General features: G+C 37.2%; 1 pseudogene; it reads right to left on the bottom strand.

Annotated features, from left to right (window-relative positions):
- Nucleotides 1–688: 688 nt before the first annotated feature.
- Nucleotides 689–787, bottom strand: LOC132287504 (small nucleolar RNA R71; annotated as a pseudogene).
- Between the last annotated feature and the right edge of the window lie 18,384 nt (nucleotides 788–19,171).

Raw genomic sequence — 19,171 nt, 5'->3', positions numbered from 1 at the left:
TCCCTTTAAATTTTCATCTTGAATCTGTTGTTCGAAACCCTAGGAGAAGAGGAAGTTCTAGTCAATCCATTTCATCAATGGAGGGACATAATGAGGACCATGTGGAGGACGTTGGTCACATAGACCAACAAGGCATCCTCCACCCCAATGTACATCATGATAATATGCAAGTACCATTAGGCATGCCGAGGCCATTCGTTCATCCACCACAACAACAAGGCCAAGTTCCATTGGGAATGCCAAGGCCAATCTATGCTCCACCACCTCCCATCATTCAAGGCCATCAAGGTGCCCATATTGCACCTCCAATTGCTAATCCTCCCCTTACTTTAAGAGATCACTATGTGCCTAATGAATACAATGCACCCATATGCATTCAATTGACACCATTTAGAGCACACCACTATGAGATCAAACTATAAACCATTCAAATGCTTCCTAACTATCATGGACTTCCAAATGAAGAACCTTACAAGCATTTGGATGAGTTTCTTGAAGTATGTTCCACCGTGAGATACACGGACATGCCGAAAGAGGTCTTAAGGCTTAAACTTTTTCTATTCACCCTTAAAGATAAGACAAAATATTGGTTTAACAATCTTAGACCTTTTTTAATAATTTCTTGGGCAGAAATGCAACAAGAGTTCTTGAAGAAGTATTATCCGGTTTCTAAAACCAATGCCATGAGAACCTCAATTCGAGAGTTTCCACACGGGGATGGGGAAACGTTCCATGAGGCATGGGAAAAATTCAATGAATTGCTTAGGAAGTGTCCACATCATGACATACCCAAATGGCAATTAGTTCAATACTTCTTCGAGAGCTTATCGGACAATTACAAGGGCATGGTTGATGCTTCCATGGGCGGCTCTTACATTGATAGGCATGAAGATGACGTGTGGCATCTTTATGAAAGCATGAGTGAGAACTCTTTGCATCGAACTTTATCTTCTAAGAATGGTAGGAATTCAAGTGGAAGGAAGAGTGTTGGCTTACATCAAGTTGACCATTCCAATGAAATAGCCGCTGAGATGAAATCCTTATCTCAAAGGTTTGATCAATTCTTGATCAACCAAAACTCGACAAATCAAGTATCGTCCATCCCTAACCATTCCCATCATCCATCCAATGAGATATGTATGACTTGTTCAAGTGTTCTACATTCTACTTCCAATTGTCCCCATGGATATGTGCAAAATGAGCATCATGAACAAGTCAATGCAACTTTTGTTAATCAAGGGAACAATCCTTATAGCAATCATTATAATCTTAGTTGGAGGAATCACCCGAATTTCTCTTAGAAAAACCAAGGGGAAAGCTCAAACCCTCCCCAAGGTGGTTTCCAAGGGAAATATATTCCACCTCTAATGCAAAGCCAAGGTTCCCAAGGATATAGACCATTCCAATCATAAGGAAACCAATTCTCTAATTCTCATTTTCCTAATCAATTCTCATACTCTCAAGGAAATGCTAGGAGTCCCACTTTTGAAGAGAAAGTTTTGACTGCTCTAGGCACTCTAGAGGCTAACACTCAATTGCTTCATTCCCATTCTCAATCCATTGCTAAGCTAGAAACCCAAGTAGGGCAAATAGCTAGTACTTTAAATGCTAGAGAGAAAGGGAAAATGCCTTTGAATGCCCCGCAAAAGCAACAATGTGTTGTAGAGACTCATTCCTCATCGGAAGGTCACACAATAAAGCATGTCAATGCGGTGACTACCTTGAGAAATGGGAAGATTGTGGACAACCAAGTGGGTATGTCCAATGAAGAGAGTGAACCAGTGCAACCACAAGTTGACACCCGTCCCGTTTCTTATCATATTCCGCCTTCATTGCATATGCATGATTTTTCAAATGAGAATATCTTAAAAAATGATTTGAAAAGTGATTTTGAAAAGAAAGATTTGCAAAATGATTTCAAAACTTCTTATGTTGAAGAGACTTCAAAGAAAACTTCTGAAAAGGTTTTTGAGCCAAGTGTTCCATTCCCGGATGCCTTAAAAGGATCCATTTCAAATGACAAGCAAAAAGCCAAAGCAAATTAAATTATGGATGTGTTTAGGCAAGTAAAAGTCAATCTTCCACTTTTGGATGCAATCAAGCAAATTCCGATTTATGCCAAGTTCTTAAAAGACTTATGCACCCAAAAGAGGAAGAACAAAAGCTGAGCACCTAGGAAAATGATCTTAACCGAGCAAGTAAGCTCAATTTTGCAGCATAACACTCTTCCGAAGTTTAAGGACCCCAGTTCACCTACCACTTCATGCATCATTAGAGATCATATCATTAATCGGGCTCTTCTTGACCTAAGAGCAAGTGTTAATCTTCTTCCATACTCGGTATATGTCAAATATGGCTTAGGAGACTTAAAACTGACGTCGGCGGTTTTGCAACTTGCCGACCGATCCATCAAAAAGTCTACAGGTATCATTGAGGACATATTGATTAAGATTGATAAATTCTTCTTTCCTGTTAATTTCGTTCTCATTGACACGGAACCGGTTCCAAATCCTAAGAGCCAAATTCCCGTTATCCTTGGCCATCCTTTCTTAGCAACCGCGAATGCCAACATTAATTATAAGACGGGGATAATGAAGATCTCATTTGGCCAAATGAAGGTGAAGTTGAATATCTTCAATCCGACCCCCAATTCATTTGACAAGCATAAAGAAGTTAATGTTGTGAAAAAATGCCATGACCTTAAATGTGAAGGAATTGAGTTTTTGTGTGAAACCAAAATTCCAAAAAGTTCATCTTCAACCTTGAAACCAAAGAAAGTTATTTCAAAGTCTTGTTTTGAAAGGGCATGGAAGCCCAAAGATTGTTTTGACCAAGGACCAAAAACATCTTTTGAGCTTAATCCAACAAGTTCTTTAAAGAACCATTTGTTGGGTGGAGTTCGAAACACTTATCATCCCATTAAGGAGGGGATGTGCTACAAGATGTTTGATCCAGGCTAAAAGAGCCCAACGTCTTGCTAGAGACGTTAAAGACTAGCAAGACATTTCGTAGAGTGGTGTCAAAACCCTATTCTTCCCTCATTTCTATCTTTAATTTCATTTCTTGCGAAGTCTAGATATTGGTTTCGGGTTCATATGCATTGCTAGGAACTGTGATTAGGATTGCATGCACTTTTATGTTAAAATTGAGCATTTTGCATAAGTTTGATCAATCTCCAAATGGGTTCAATCGATCGAACTTCCCACCTGTATCCAAATCACTCTCCGTCCAATCCTTCAAACAAAACCTACATATTTCAGCTCTCTGTCCCATCGTTCGAACTTGTTCCTAGATCGATCTTTAGTTCTTCGATCGATCCAACTTTATCTTAGATCGATCTGCAGTTCCAACACTTAGAAAAATTTTGAACCTCTATTACCTACATCCAAAAGCCTCTATGTCTCATCGATCGAACATTTCTTCAAATCTTTGCATTCTCGATCGATCGGAAGTTTTCTGAGATCAATCTTGGTGAAATCGATTTTTGTTCTTTGATTTTCAATTTTGACTTTGTTATAAATTCTTAATTTCAATATATATATATATATATATATATATATATATATATATTTGGATATATATATATATATATATAAATATTTTCCAAAAAATCCTAAAAATATTTTTTACTTTTTATTTTTTATTTTTTATTTTATTTATTTATTTTTATTTTATTTTATTTTTTATTTTTCAAAAAAATCCCAAAAATATTTTGTCACTTAAGAGGAGAGATCGATGTCAGTTCGATCGATCTGAGGATTCAGTTTGATCAATCGAACTGGCAAGGGGATGTTTTTAAAAATCGATTTAGGGTCATTCGATCGATTTCACAAGAATCGATCTCAAACCCTCGTTTCACCCTTCGCCGCTGCATCCCAACTTTTCTCCACCTCCGGCGAGACTCCAGCGACCATCCCAAGCATCGAATCTCTCTCTCTCTCTCTTATCGGATCTAGGATCTCACCTTCTCTCTAGATTCCGGTAAGATCCGAGACCTCGTCTCTTTGATTCAAGCTTTGATTTGATAAACACATGCTTTAAATGTTAGATCTATGTTGTTTTCTTAATGCCTATTGCCATGGATGAAGCTTCAAACCTCTGTATATATGTTTTTGAATTGTTCTTGATTTAATTTGATTTTGGGGTTATGGGCCGAACCAAGTGACCCAATATGTTGATTTGTTGCGTAGATGGGCCCACAACCATGTTCGTGAAGGCCTCGTGCCATCCACGTCACAGATTTGTGACTTTTCGAGTTTCACTTCACAGTTCGATCGATCGAACTTTTTACTCGATCGATCTGTAACAGATCTATCTCACTTATTCTCGATCGATCAAACTTCACAGATTTACTTCGCACATTTCACACACCATCTCTTGTGTTTCATGCTATCTCATGCATGCCCAATGCTTGTGTTTTCCACATTAGATGCATTCCATACTTATACTCTCTAGCATGTCTCACATCATGTCACTTATTCCTTGTCACTTGCATAGATTCATGTTCCTTATCTGTTTTGTCTATCCTATCTGACATACATGATTCTATAAATTGTGCTGTAATTCTTTATGCTGGCATTAACTCTCATTTTGCAAGTTTTCCTTTTATTTTGCAAGCCATGGCTAGGGTCAAGATTGTAGCTCGCGGACACTATCACCGCAAGGCCATGCAGAGTTTGGACGACGAGGCAGGTCCATCTCATGCCCAGGACCCCATTCAGGAGGAACCAGCAGAGCCCACGCCACCTCAGTCTCCAGCTAACATTCGACTACAGTCTTCAGCCGAGGCATCTTCTTCACAGCCTGACGCTGATGCTGAACACATACCATCTCCATCACCACCGCCAACTCAGCCAACGCAGCACTTAGACCGACCATTACATAGATACTCACGCCTTCGAATGGCACATGAGTCAGTCTTTGACATCGACTACTTTTCCCGGTCTGTTCTTACTAGAGCAGCATATCACGATATAGACTGGAGGGGCATCTCAGCCATACTAGCCCCTGTCACATACCCTGTGTACCCGAGGTTGGTCCGGATGTTCTTCTTGAACCTCTGACCTGCCCCTAGTAACCTGGCGGAGCTGCGGCTACCATCGATGGCCATCCTATCACTATCACGGTAGACACTCTTTCCAGATACTGCCGTTGTCCACACGTCTGCCCTCCCAATCTCCAGGATACCTATCCTACTCTATGGAGGCCCACATATGCAGACATGGTCGTTTTACTCACAGGTCACTATGCTGGTGGCGAGACTTTCGACACTCGGACTTATCTGCCAGACGATCTGTGGTTTTTCGATTCAGTGTTATACCGAAATATTTTCATGACCGGCCACAAGGCACAGAGGTGCGGCGACTATCTTATAGCTCTATACGCCTTCTATACGGGGCACTGGCTGTCCATTCATGCACTCATCTGGAGCGTCATGATGAAGTTGTATGTTGACCACATCAGCAAAGCCAAGCCCAAAAGGGCTAAGTATCTCCCATTCGGCCATTTTATCACACAAATTCTGAGAGACCAGCGCTATCTCTTCTAGCTACGGGAGTAGACTGAGTCTAGGGCCTGTTCATTCATGAAGAAGGACTGGGATAAGAGCTACAACGCTCTTATTAAGAGTCTGCAGGACGATGCTGCCGAGGCAGCTGAGGAGTTAGAGTTAGAAGAGATGGAGCAGGCAGCGGCAGCAGCAGCAACACAGGCGCAGGACAATATACCAGTCGATCCACCTTCCATGCACATGGATATTGATTTGGAGCAGCCCGCAGAGGACCAGGAGCATCACTCTCCGGCTGGGTCACCCATTCATGATGAGGAGCAGGCTCAGGATCATCATTCTCCCGCTCCAACGGTACCTGAGGCTCCAGCACAGACACTAGGCTTTGGAGAGCGACTCTAGGCATTGGAGGATGCTGTAGTATCTATCCGCGCCGACATGGTCTCTATCCAAGAGGATGCTGTCTCCATTCGAGCTGACATTACATCTCTCCATACCGATGTCATGGATGCGTTACGAAACTTATCTCGAGATATCCGCGGAGCACACCCTGCCCGTCCTACCTCCTCTTCCTGATCTCTCTATCCCTTTACTCCTGTCATTTTATCTATCTGTGATACATTATTACTGTTACTCTATTTTTGCGGCCAGTCTGTTGGCCCTGATACTATACTATAATGTATATTATTTCTGTTTATACATGCTATATGTTAAATGTTATACCTTGTATTAATATATCTGCTGGTGATTGACTCCATCAGGTGCATCCCAGTGACATTAGTGAGAGAGAGGACTGCCCAAAAGTTTCATGACCACCCTTATACCTCTCTCTATTTTCAGTTGCTATCCCATTTACACTTGCATGTCCACTGTGCACTGTTATTATCCCTTTTGTTATCTGATAAGTTTTATCCAAGTGCCAAAATTTTAGGACCACAGTTAATCCTAAGTTTGGGTGAGCTATGCCACCTACTTTGGATACTTCTATTCCGGCTATTCTTTGTTATAGTTGTACTGGTATACTCTTTCCTTTTGTTCTCTTTGCACATTGAGGACATTGTGTCATTTAAATTTGGGGGTAATAGTGTGATTTGCAGTGTTTGCTTTAAATTCAAAATTTTTAGCATGACTTGTGTATTTGAGAGATTTTTTATTATTGGTCCATAACTAGCTATGAGTTTGATCTTTTGAGAACTATATTGTTTAAAATTTAAAAATTGCTTGACTTGAGAGTCCAATACTCCTTGTATGCCTTATGGATGCCATTTAGGAGTAAATTTTTTGAAAGATTGATGTCTTGCTTGCATTTGTAGTTCACATTATCCTGATTTTGTGATTGTTTTGAGATTCACTCTAAGATTCTTCACTAACATAGGCGCACACTAGCATTCATTTGTAACCTAGTTGCTTTGAGCTTGTAAGTCCTTAGGAGTGTTTGAACACCTAATGCCCTAAAGCCGTCTGGTTTAGGAGTCATTGACCTAACGCTCGACCTCATGGATCACTAGAAAGCCTAATAGATCAACACATTGCACCATACTTCCATCTTTGATCCTACAAAAAAATATAAATAAATAAATAAATAAAAAAGAATAAGCACACCTAGAACAATAAAACCTTAATAAAAGGTCCACTTTTTGTCTTGATGATCGGTACTAGATTTGTGTGCTAATTTGAGGGTAAGGATATGATCATTTCTTTAGTTGGCTTAGATAGCAACATATTTGATGCCGGTCCACTCAAAAAGGATTTTAGTATTGTTTTGATTTGCATGATTATTTTCTTGATGTGTGGAGGACCATACTTGCTTGCTTGGTGTTGAGATTTTGGGAGATTGCTTGGAAATGTTTGAAAACTTATATACTTGAGGTAGTTTTCTCCCAATGCTTGTTTACAATATTGGTGCCTCTTTTGCAACAAGGGGCTTAATGTTTGTGGGTATCATTTCTAGAAACCCTCACGAGACTTCACTCGTCCACTAGGGGTAACCTAGCTAGGGGTTTAAAAGGCTTGTTGCATTGTGTTCCCTAAGAAAGTTGCGTTATCCATTTATTATTTTCTAATTCATAGTTAATTAGTTGTTCATTTCATTCCTTTACTTGTAGTTCATTGCTAGGGACTAGCAATATTTAACTTTGGGGGTGTGATGAGTACTGAAAAGTGGGCATTTAAACCCCTTAAGCTTGAGTGTTCTAGGACCTTTATCTATCTTATTTTTCCATTTTAGACTAATTTCGTGATATTTCCCTTTTTAGGTCAATAAAGTTAAAACGAGCTAAAAATGGCTTCTTAAGGCCTTTTTGGAGTCAAACCAAGTCTTTGTGAGAATTTGGAGCAAAAGGAGGCTGATTTGGAGCAAAATGAGGCTGATGCTGAAAAACTACCAAGTTGGATAGATCTAAAAAAAAGTCTGATAGATCTGAGAAAAGTCTGATCGATCGAACTTTTCTCTGATCGATTGAACTTTTCTCAAATCGATCGAACTGTTCGCAAAAGTTATTAAAGAGCATATCTGAATCTCATTTTGAACCAACTCGGGCAGAGCTTGTAAGGGGCAATTCTAGGGCTGAGTTCTCACATTTTTGGGCTCTCAAAGCCTTGTATATAAGAGGGATTCAACCATTTTTGTTTAGAGATTCATATTTAGATTTTAATTTCTATATTCTCTTTAGTTTCTCTCTCTAAAAAGTTAGAGATTAAGGTTAGAAGAAAAGAGGGAAGTAGGGGCACATCTTAAGATCCATCTCTAGATCCACTCTTTCTCTCTCTCTCTCTCGAGCTTCAAAGAAGAAGAAGAAAAAGATGGAGCCATGTTTGGAGCTTACCCTTGAGGGTTTCATGACCACATCTACCACCTCCATGATTGGCTAGATCTACACTTAGGGCTTGGATGAGCCCTAAGTCTTGTGTAATCTAAACCCTTGTATTTCTATTTTTGGGGATATATATATATATTATTGTGATTAGCTTTATAGCCTTGTGAATTTAATGAATCTTGGTATATTTCTATGGTTTAATTCTTCCTATTAATTCTCTAGTTTATTTACATGTCTATGTGTGATTAAATTGGAAATTATTTCTTACATGATTCATATGGATTACTTCTTTCTATTGATTCTCTATTTGATTACATGTTATCTTATGTGTGATTATTTGGGAATTAATCTCTACACTAGTTTCTCTATGTTGGTTGCATGTCTATGTGTAATTAATTAAGGATCTAGTGATGGCTAAACATGAGTTTTCATTGAATGGGTTTGTCAATTAATTTGATGGACTACACTTATACTTGATGGGTTGTTCTACAATTGAATTCATGCTTGTAGGTAGATAGACAATCTATACTTGTTTTGATATTCCATAGCTTATTATTGTAAATTCCGTGATTTTCTAGATTGATGTATGCTACAATTGTTACTAATTTGATGGGTCATGCTTAAATTTGATGAGTTGTGCTACACTTAGTTTATTTGTTGGTTAGGTAGAAAATTCATACATGAATTTGATGGTCTATGCTTAATATTGCAATTGGTAGTCGCATTTTGTTCACAACAATGTATTCCCCATTAATGGAATGCAAGTGGTTAATTACATAAGCTTAGTGGTGATTCCAACACCCTAAGACCTCTCTTCATATCTCTTAAATCCCTATCTCTCACTAGTTTATTTTAATTGCATTTTAATTTCCTTGCATCTTAGTTTAATCAATCAATCTCTATCTTTGCAATCAATTGATACATTAGAGGCAAAGTTAAATTCCAATACGTATAATCTTTGTGGACGATCCCTACTAGCTATACTTCATTAGTAGTAGTAGTAGTTTTTATAAATGTAAATTTGACTAGAAAGGCTTCCGAAACCACATTCATATTTTGACTTTGCGAAACAACCTCTTGCATTAAAAAGTCCGTTTTCTAAACACTTGGAAATGGGCTCGTCACTGCTCTTTTCCTAGCAAGTGCCTTCCTCCGTTGTATTTGAAAAGACAAGAAGTAAATATTAGTGCACAGATATAGAAATGGGATAAGAATCTGAGAAGAAAACATCAAGCATGCCTGAATTAAGTAGAAGTAGAGAATAGGCAGATAAGAACATGCTTGTACAAGAAGTGATCAAGAAAGTTTCAAGCATAGCATTTAAACCATCTTTTAACATTTCAGAACTTGAACATGCTTCAACAGACAGAGAATGGATCATGGCACAACAAACAATCTCAAATCATGCGACATAGTGCAATGGTAGCAAAGAAGGCAGAAAAGTCACTTTTGAAAACATTTAGGCAAGAATGAGACCAAAATGACAAGTATAGGATGTGATGTGCATAGAAAATGCAACGTGTATTCACAAACCTAAAACTTAAGAACATTTTGCAATTTTTAGGCAAGTAGACCCTAAGGTAACATCGTATCAATTCCTAAGCAAGAATGTTTACAAATTCAACATTTAAGACCAATTAAGCAATAAGATGTGATGGAAGAAACAAGTCATGGCAACTGTCTACCTAGAACTCAAGAAGCATGCATATCATGAAATAAAGACTAAATGAAATGCACTGTTGCAAAACACTTCAATCCTAGGCATGTTATGATACACAACTTCAAAGATGAATTCTGGGCATAGTATACAACTATGTGGCATTTCTAGGAATGATGCACAAATCAAAGCCAAACTCCATTCACAAAGATATCTCGTACTCCATTTTCAACAAAATCCACAACCTATGGTCACTCATGGCTTGTGACCCCCTCTAAGCAATATAGAGAACGTGAAATGATCGCTCATGGCATGCGACCCCCTTCTAAACAATATAGAAGCAAAGAAACGGTTAAGAATGAGATAAATAAGAATCTTACCACTTTAGATCAAAATCAATGACCGGTTAAGAACCTCGGTCTCAAGCACTTACATGTTTTTCAAGAAAGAATCACAATGATATAAAGCATTTTATAAATCAAATTTCCAAGTTCAAGTCAACATACCCCCAAACTTATTTCAAATGACATTTTAAAATTCAATTGAAGCTCACAAGTGTGTACTAAGGCCAAAGAACCATAATGATATCTAAGACATGCATTTTGAACTCAAAACATTCACTTTTCCCCTAAACTTAGTCAAAGATCCATGTATCATGATATTGCAACAAAGATTTATTCAAACATGCTTGAAAAAATAACAATGTGACAAAGTGTGCGCAATTTGTGACCAAGTATGTAAAAACAAGGCAACACGCAATTTATTACACAAAGAACACATTTATTTCAAGAAAAATCACATTTAGGCAAAATCAAGCTTATTATGCAACATCAAAATACTTAACTTCAAAAAGTTTGGTTCAAAAGGATAATTCAACACATTTTTCAAGAAAGTTCAAGTTAATGACAATTTAGCTCAAAAGATATCAAACATAGGCCCTCACATGGCAAGAATTAAGAATTGGACTCAAAGAAACTCAATTGCACTTCAAATATGCAATTGGATGGAAAATATAGCAAATGGAACAAGTTCAACTCATTTAAGGGCATTTTGGACAACCTTGGAAAATTTCAAAACTTTTGGGTCAAAATTAGAATTTTTAAAAACTTTAGGGTCCAAACATTCATATACATTGTGGATAGGCATCATAACAAAAATCTTGCATTGAACATTCAACATTAGAAGGAATTGAACAACTCGACTTCACATTTCAAGTTCAAAGTTTCAAAAACCCATTTTCAACTTATTGAAAACCAACAAGCTATTTACAAATGAAATTTTCAACTTTCAAGGATCATTTTTTAACATATGCACTTAACCATGAGCATTTAACAAAGTTAGTTCAAAACTTTTCAAAATGGTTCCATTTGAAATCAATATCATGCATTTAGACTTGACTTTGCATTTTTCAAGACTCGACAATTCAAGTTTCAACTTCAAAGCACAAAACTAGGCATTTCACACAACTTAGATCAAAAGACATCCATGCATTTCCACATTAAGCAAAAGAAATCAAGTTAAGAATCATGCTCACAACTATTCAACTTACAATGCCAAACAATGCTAACTCAAAACACTAACCAACCCCAATTCCCATTTTAAGCAATCATGCTTCACAATTAAATTTCAACAACAACTTGCAGTTTCACTTTCCATTTTCCAATTCAAATTCAAAAATAACAATCCCATTGTCTCTAACAAAATTCCATTGAGGATTTAAAACTACTACACAAGGGTCATATCTCTTTCAATTTCAAGAATCAAAACATTTCAAGTTACATCTAACATGGCATAATTTTCCCAAAAATCTTATCAATTTAGATTTTAATTTTTCAGCATTGAATTTTCAATATGCAAAACACAAGTCATAAATAAATGACTCCAATTCTTTAGCACAATCAATAAATCCACATCAACAAATTTCCCATCCTCCTTCAATAACATCACAAAAGGGACACAGCCCACAACAAAACCAAATCAACCCATCCTCCATTCATTCAATGCATACTGACCATTCTCCACAACAAGGGACATAGCCCAATCAAGTCCACAGTCCTTTTCAATCCAAGTGTATATATATATCAACCAAGTCCCAGCAAACTATTTTTTTAGTTATTTCATTTTTATTTTTTTTTTCAATTTCCAAATGATCAAACATATACACAAACATATATATACATACAAAATAAAAAAAAATAAAAATAAAATTGAAAAATAAAATCAAAACAAAAATAATCACATACCCGCGAAGACGAGAGAAGTTGAACAAAGAGAGAGAAAGACTCTGCAAATTTTGACCAACCGTGGCCAGAGAAGATGGAAGGTCGCCGAAAATTTCGCCGGAAAAGGCAGAGGAACGCTGAAATAGTGAATTGGCTTCTTCTTGGCCTCCTTAGTTGGAGAATAGATAGAGATAGAGAAGAACGAACTGGGAGAGAGAATGGAGATGGGGGGCTCGGCCGTTTCGGCCAAGAGCTTTGCCGAAAAAATAGAGAAGTTACACGGCGATGGCTTGAAGACGGCAGCGGGACGGGGCGGCGGGGTTGGGAAAGATGAGGGATGAGAGGTAGGTTAAGGTTTTGGGGTCGATTAGTGAAGATGAGTGGTGGGTTTGGCCGCGGCGAAGGGAGAAGAGAAGGGAGAGATGGAGTCGCGGTTGAGGGAGGAAAAGAGAGAAAGAGAAGAAAGAAAAAGAAAAGAAAAGAGGAGAGAGAAAATAAAATAAAAAATTAGCGTTTGGAAACTGAATGGCCAAAGCAGTTTTCTATAAATTTAAAATGACGTCATTCGCGATCGATCAAAGACCTCATCGATCCATCAAAAACTTACTATGATCCATCGAGATTCAAATTTGAATTTTGAAGAAGGAAATTTGCTCCAGTTCGATCGATCGAAAAATGTGGCGATCGATCGAGAATAATTATGAAGGATACCTGGGAGATGAAAAGTTTAAATTCACAGGTTCGATCAATCAACAAGATGCTTCGATCGAACGAGATCAGTCTCGAATGATGGATACTGAGAGATGATTTCAAGGCAAAACAAGGCTCTGCATACTTCGATCGATCGAGAAGGCTCTTCGCTCGATCAAAAGTGACACTAAAAGTGCAGTAAAAGCTCAAAATTGCCCAGAAACTCGGATGAACACTTCAAAACATATCGAGACGACGCAAAAGATAACAAAAGAATAAATAAGGGAGGAATAGGATTTGAAAACCCTACGAAAGCTAGTATTTAACGTCTCTATGAAGATATTGGGCTCTTTAGCCCGGATCAAAAATTTTATGGACATCCCCTTCTCAATGGGGTGGAATGCATTTTGAATCTCACCCAACAAACCATTCCCTAATGTATTTGTTGGATTTGAATTAATAGTGCAGGGTGGATGTTCTTCAATGCTCAAGAATGGTATCTTTGGCTTCTAAGCCTTTTCAAAATTGACTTTGAAAATTTCTTTTTGGGAAAAATCATGGGAAGGAAAAACATTTGATTTTGGTAACTCATTAAGAAATAACAATTCAATTTTTTTAACACTTTTTTCTACAACAATAACCTCTTCATGCTTATCAAATGAGTTAGGGGTTGGATTAAAAATATTCAACTTCACTTTCATATGACTAAAGGAAATCTTCATTACCCCCGTCCTACAATTTATGTTAGCATTGGTGGTAGCCTAGAAATGACGACCAAGGATAACGGGGATTTGGCTTTTCAGATTGGCAACCGGCTCTATGTCAATTACCACGAAATCAACTGGGAAGAAGAATTTATCAATTTTATCAAAACATCCTCAATTATACCCCATGGCTTTTTGATAGATCAGTCAGCTAGTTGTAACACTACTGACATTGGCTTTAAATCGCCCAAACCCAATTAGATATACACCAAGTATGGAAGAAGGTTCACACTCGCCCCTAAATCCAAAAGAACCCGATTAATGATGTCGTCACCTATGGTGCATAATGTAGTGGGTGAACTGGGATCTTTGAATTTAGGTAGAGTGTTGTGTTACAAAATTGAGCTTACTTGCTCGGTGAGAACAACTTTCTTTGGTGCATGGCTCTTGTTCTTCCTCTTAAGAGTACACAAGTCCTTGTGAGCCTCAGGGCGAGGTTCTTATGTCTTGCCTTCTTAGGGTGATGGTTTGGGGATTTGGATAGGTATGTTGACCTAGGATCCTTCTTGCATTGCCTTAGACAGCTCTTACAAGCTACGGTTGGAATGTGAGTGGTTTCGTGTAATTAATTACGCTGGTGCAATTAATTAATCTCCCTTGTCATTGGAGACTTGGGGCGTTGTGTTAGGGTTCTGGTAGAATCCTGTAGAGTTCCTATCAAACTCGTTGGCATCTTGGATTATGGATTTTCTTTATAATGTCTCGTAACAGTTAGCATTGGGGCTATCCATTTTGTTGTTGCTTGTTTCGTGTGGTGTGGGGATTCCATCAGGGTGTGAGCTGGTCTTAGGAAAAACTTACTGACCCTATGTCTCGGAGACCTTAGTGGTCATTTGGGGAATGGTTCCTTTCCTCGTAATGAGAGATTGGACTCATCCAGATTCGGCTGTATGTTTTCTGCATGGTGTCTTTTGAGAGGCATTCCATTCATTTCTTTTGATTTTACGAACTTGCCATTTATATGATCACTTTTACATGTTTATGAGCCCCATTATTTTTGGACATGCCTTAGAAACATGTTTAGGGTATATGACTATGTGGTACTTGTATGAGGATATAGGTGATACGTTTTCATATACTATATCCAATTAACATGCAAGTGCCATTAGTGGTGTATAGCATGTCATTATTTGTTTAACCCCTATGTGATAGGTGGTTTATTTGGTTTACCTTATGTGTACTGTGTGTTTTGTACTAAGATATTATTTGATTTATGTCATTTAAATTTTTGAGTATCCACTATGCGAGTATTTGGTTTATACTATTTTATCTTTCCTGTACTTATGTTGGGGTTTTGTGACCTTGGTTGTTGGGATAGAGATGTGTGAGCTACGTAGTAGACTTGCATTTTAAGGTTTTAGTTGTCCACTATAGGGATTTTGATCCAGCGTTTTGTCTTCTGTATGTAGCCTTATGGTAGGTCTACTTCAGATCTGTGCTTAGGTTTTCAGTTTTATGGGTCCAATCCATTGGCTTGAGGGCACAGACTTGTCAGGCTGTAGATTCGAGACTGGTGTTGTTGTTGTCGCATTTTTAGATGTGGGGGTTATTAGTTACACTAGCATTAGGGATTTAAGGCCTTAAGCGTAACGGTGCCAATGACATTGTTGTTAGAGTTTTAGGATTAGTTACCCCAACTCTTGCAGATGCCTAGTTTCCGTAGTGCTTTTGGTAATGATCATTTTTGACATTGATGTCATTTATATCAAAAAGTTTCTTTCTGGGTTGACCTGTTGGGGGAATGTTATGAACTAGTGCCTTATACTGTCATGCTACCTTACTGACGAGTAAGTGTGGGCGGGTTTTGGTCATTGTTCGTCCATATCATTCTTAACCATCTGTTTTGATTGGACTTATCGCTGTCTTGGGATTCTCTCGGTGATTGACATTGGGTTAATATGCTGATTCGTTTGGGAAGTATCACTCAGTTCTTAGTTTTTGGGTTCCTTCAGATGACCTTCAGGCTTTTAAAGTTGTCCTTTCGCACCTTATGCTTTGTCCTTTGGTTTGACCTTACTTCGATCTTGTTCGGTTCTCTTTTGTTTGTTCTGGATTTCGAAGACGAAATCCCTTTAAGGAGGGTAGGTTACAATGACCCGGTCATTTTCCTTCCTTTCCTTTTTCTCAGATTTTCACGGATATTTTTTTTTTCTGTTGATCCTTCCTTTCCTGAGTTTGGTTTCTCATCATTTAGTGTCATCTCAAGTGCTCTGGAAGGGTTTCTGAGAATCTTTCCTTTCGATTGACAACTTTCTTAAGAGATCGCGTCATTTCCATATTTTTATTTTTTCGACACTATTCACTTTTCGTCCTTTTCCCCTTTTGTCACTTTGTTAGTATAGCCTCACTTTTTATGCTCAGAGATGATTTCCGACTTTATGTATCTTCATCCTAAGTGGTTTCCACGAAATACGTATCCTTACTTTTGCAAAAAAGTACTCTGATTGCTCCCGGTGTCCATAGGGGCGTGGATGCATAGCTCAGAAACTTTTCTTTTCATGGGGTGTTTTTTGTAAATATCTTTTGAAGATATTTTATTTTAGGGGTTTCTAAGAAAATATTTTTAGAGGATATTTTCATTCTGGGCCAGTTGTGCAATTTTCACTTTTTAGAGGGACCATTATGCAATTAACGAAAGTTATTACAAAATGTCTTGTTTTGAGCCTGGATCCTCGTACAGGATTCATTTTCATTTTTTGTCGAGTCGTGTAATCATAGAATTTCCTTCTGATTGTTTTTCTTTAGTTTCAGGGTTTCTAGCCCTGATTGCTACCGAACTTGTTCGGGGCATATCTCTCTGCTCGGGACTTAGTTTTCAATTCCGTTTCTTCTATTGTTCATCTTTTCTCATTTTAGTTCTTTTTCGTTCATGGAGTTTTGCCGTTTGAGTGCGTCTGCGCAAATTTCACTTTTCGGGACCCGGCGGGGCCCGTTTGAGGCACTTTTTGAGTTTTTCTATAAATAGGGGGTCTTTAATTGAAAAATTAGTTTTTTCTATCTCTGTCCCCTCTCTTGGCCGGATTCCATGGCAGTCAAGGGCTTCCACCTTCTCTCTCCTCTTTTGAACCTTTTCCCCTTAGTGAAACGCCATAGTGCCTTAATGTTTTATGTTTACCTTAGCGAGGCCTTCAATTCCACCAATTGGAATCTCGTTTTGGCCATTTTTGAGTTCGGGTTTGAAGTCAAGTTATGATTTTGATGGTGCTTCCTTGGGGTTCTTGTTCACCGTGTTGTCCCCAACAAAACCCCGAAGTTTCGTCGGATTCGAAGCACTTTTCTTTCGGTGGGGATTTGCATCTCAAATGGAGGTAGAGGATGTTATAGTTTATATTTTTGTTGTCTTGCATGCAATTAATGCTTATACAACTTGTATGCATGCTTTTGTTCATAATCTAGAATTTAATTTAATTAATTTCTATGTTTAAGATTTAATTCTCATGATGATGTTCAACTTTGAATTAAATTATGGCATGCTAGAAAATTAGGCTTTGGTATGTTTGTTAAAATATATTAAATTGGGATTATTTGAATAAGAATTGCACTTTTTATTTAATAATTATCTTTTGAGAAAGTTTAATTATCTTGGATGTATCTTGCATGAAATAAACTTGTGATGTGTTTTTAAATTGAGTCTTGGTTTGTTCTTTAACATACTTTAATTTGAGAGCATTTGGATGAATTTGAAAATCTAGAAATTTTAATTAAAAGGATTAATTAAAATCTATTTAATGGTTCTATTGGCTTAATTAAGTTTTTAACTTGATATTTGTGATGACTAGGACTTGTATACTAGCATATATTAATTTTGGACTATTTGAAGTTACTTTGGAATTTAGAAATTTAATTATCATGATTTAATTAAATTCTACTTTATTGTTCCATTGGCCTAATTAAGATTTTTAATGAATATATGTAATAACCATGCTATATTGTTTGACATATATTAATTGTAAATCATTTGATTGAGAATTGAAACGTAGAGGAATTAATTAGTTATTGGATTATTTTCCTTTTCTATTGCATTACTGATTAAATCATGTGTTTGACATTGATTGTATATTTAAATCATAATTTTGGACTTGTAATGGATTCATAAGTTATGTTTTCAATGTTGAATCATATTGTTATAGCGTGTAACGAATTGCACACTGAAGATTTGACATGTGATGTTATTATAGCATATAACGAATCGCAATCTGAAGATTCGACATTGTCATCCTATAGTAGTTGCGGATTTAGACCATGTATTGTGTGGTTTCAACCTACTTGTGCATGGGATGTAGTTTCGTGCTTTATATTTCGTATATAGGTTGTTAACTTATTTATTTGGAGTCACTTGGGACATTGTTACTAAGATATGGCTAGAGTTTGGCTCTAGTATGCGAGGTATGAGTTTTCTCTATTTTATAGTGCGCACTAGGGTGGTATTCCCAGCGGGTTAATGCCCGGAATAAACGTAGTTCTTGGCTTTATCCAAAATTTGATGTCCAAGTCTCCCACTACTTGATTTCACATTCAATTCCAAGTTAACAACAAATGTTTAATTGTGACTTGTGGTTTTGGTTATTGGCGATTTAATGTTGTTAAGTACATTTATGCATTATAATTTGTAAAGAATCATCACATGTTTTGAATGTCATTAAATACATTTATGCATTATGATTTGTAAGGAATCATTGCATGTTTTTAATGTTGTTAAGTACATATATGCTATAAATGTTCAAATGTAGCTTAGGAATGATCCTATAGATTCATTTGAAACATAGACGTTAGGTGGCATGACCCACTTTAGTTGTTTTCATGTTTTAGATTTTAAGTCAATGGCTTTGAGAGTCTATGTCTTGTTGTTTTGTATAGCATATTTTTATGTTATTTAAATTGTATGAATGATGTGATTTATGCTAGAAATGTTCTAAGGTAACTTAGGATACTCCCTGAGTCACACATTTAACATAGACGTTCGGTGGCAAGACCTTTTGAATGGTTTCCCATTAAAGTGATAATTTTGTAAAACGTTAGGTCTTTGCATGCTCATCTCCTACGAGTAGCTTTATGTTACTCACCCCAAAGTTATCGAGGGTATTTTTCAGGTACAGGAATCAAGGTTCAAGATTCTCATTATGCTTGGATGATTTGTGGACTTGAAGGTTCCATTTTTGTAAAGGTTGGCTTAAATTGCCACTTGTAGCCTTATTGGTCAAATGTGTATATTTAATTCTAAACTTGTAATGTATGCCTAAGCACACTTTTTTGATTCTCATTTGATGTATATGATATGAGGCCAAAGGCCAAGCTTCATTTAAAATCCATATTTATTCATAATGGTTGTATTTTGCCTTTAATGAGAATATGTGAAAAATCATGTATTTTAGTATGTTATTTTGCACTAGAGTGTGCATTGTGTATGAAATTCACCATGTAGCATTCATTTACCATGTATGAGGTGTGGCCAAGGGCCAAACACCATTTCGTTTCCATTTATATGCTATGGTGTCAAAATTCATCTTTTTATGCAA

This window comes from Cornus florida, unplaced genomic scaffold, assembly GCF_030987335.1.
Source record: "Cornus florida cultivar Cherokee Brave unplaced genomic scaffold, ASM3098733v1 CherokeeBrave_3.0.0_Hap2_Chr11, whole genome shotgun sequence".
Lineage (NCBI taxonomy): Eukaryota > Viridiplantae > Streptophyta > Magnoliopsida > Cornales > Cornaceae > Cornus > Cornus florida.
This window is presented reverse-complemented; position numbering and strand designations above follow the sequence as displayed.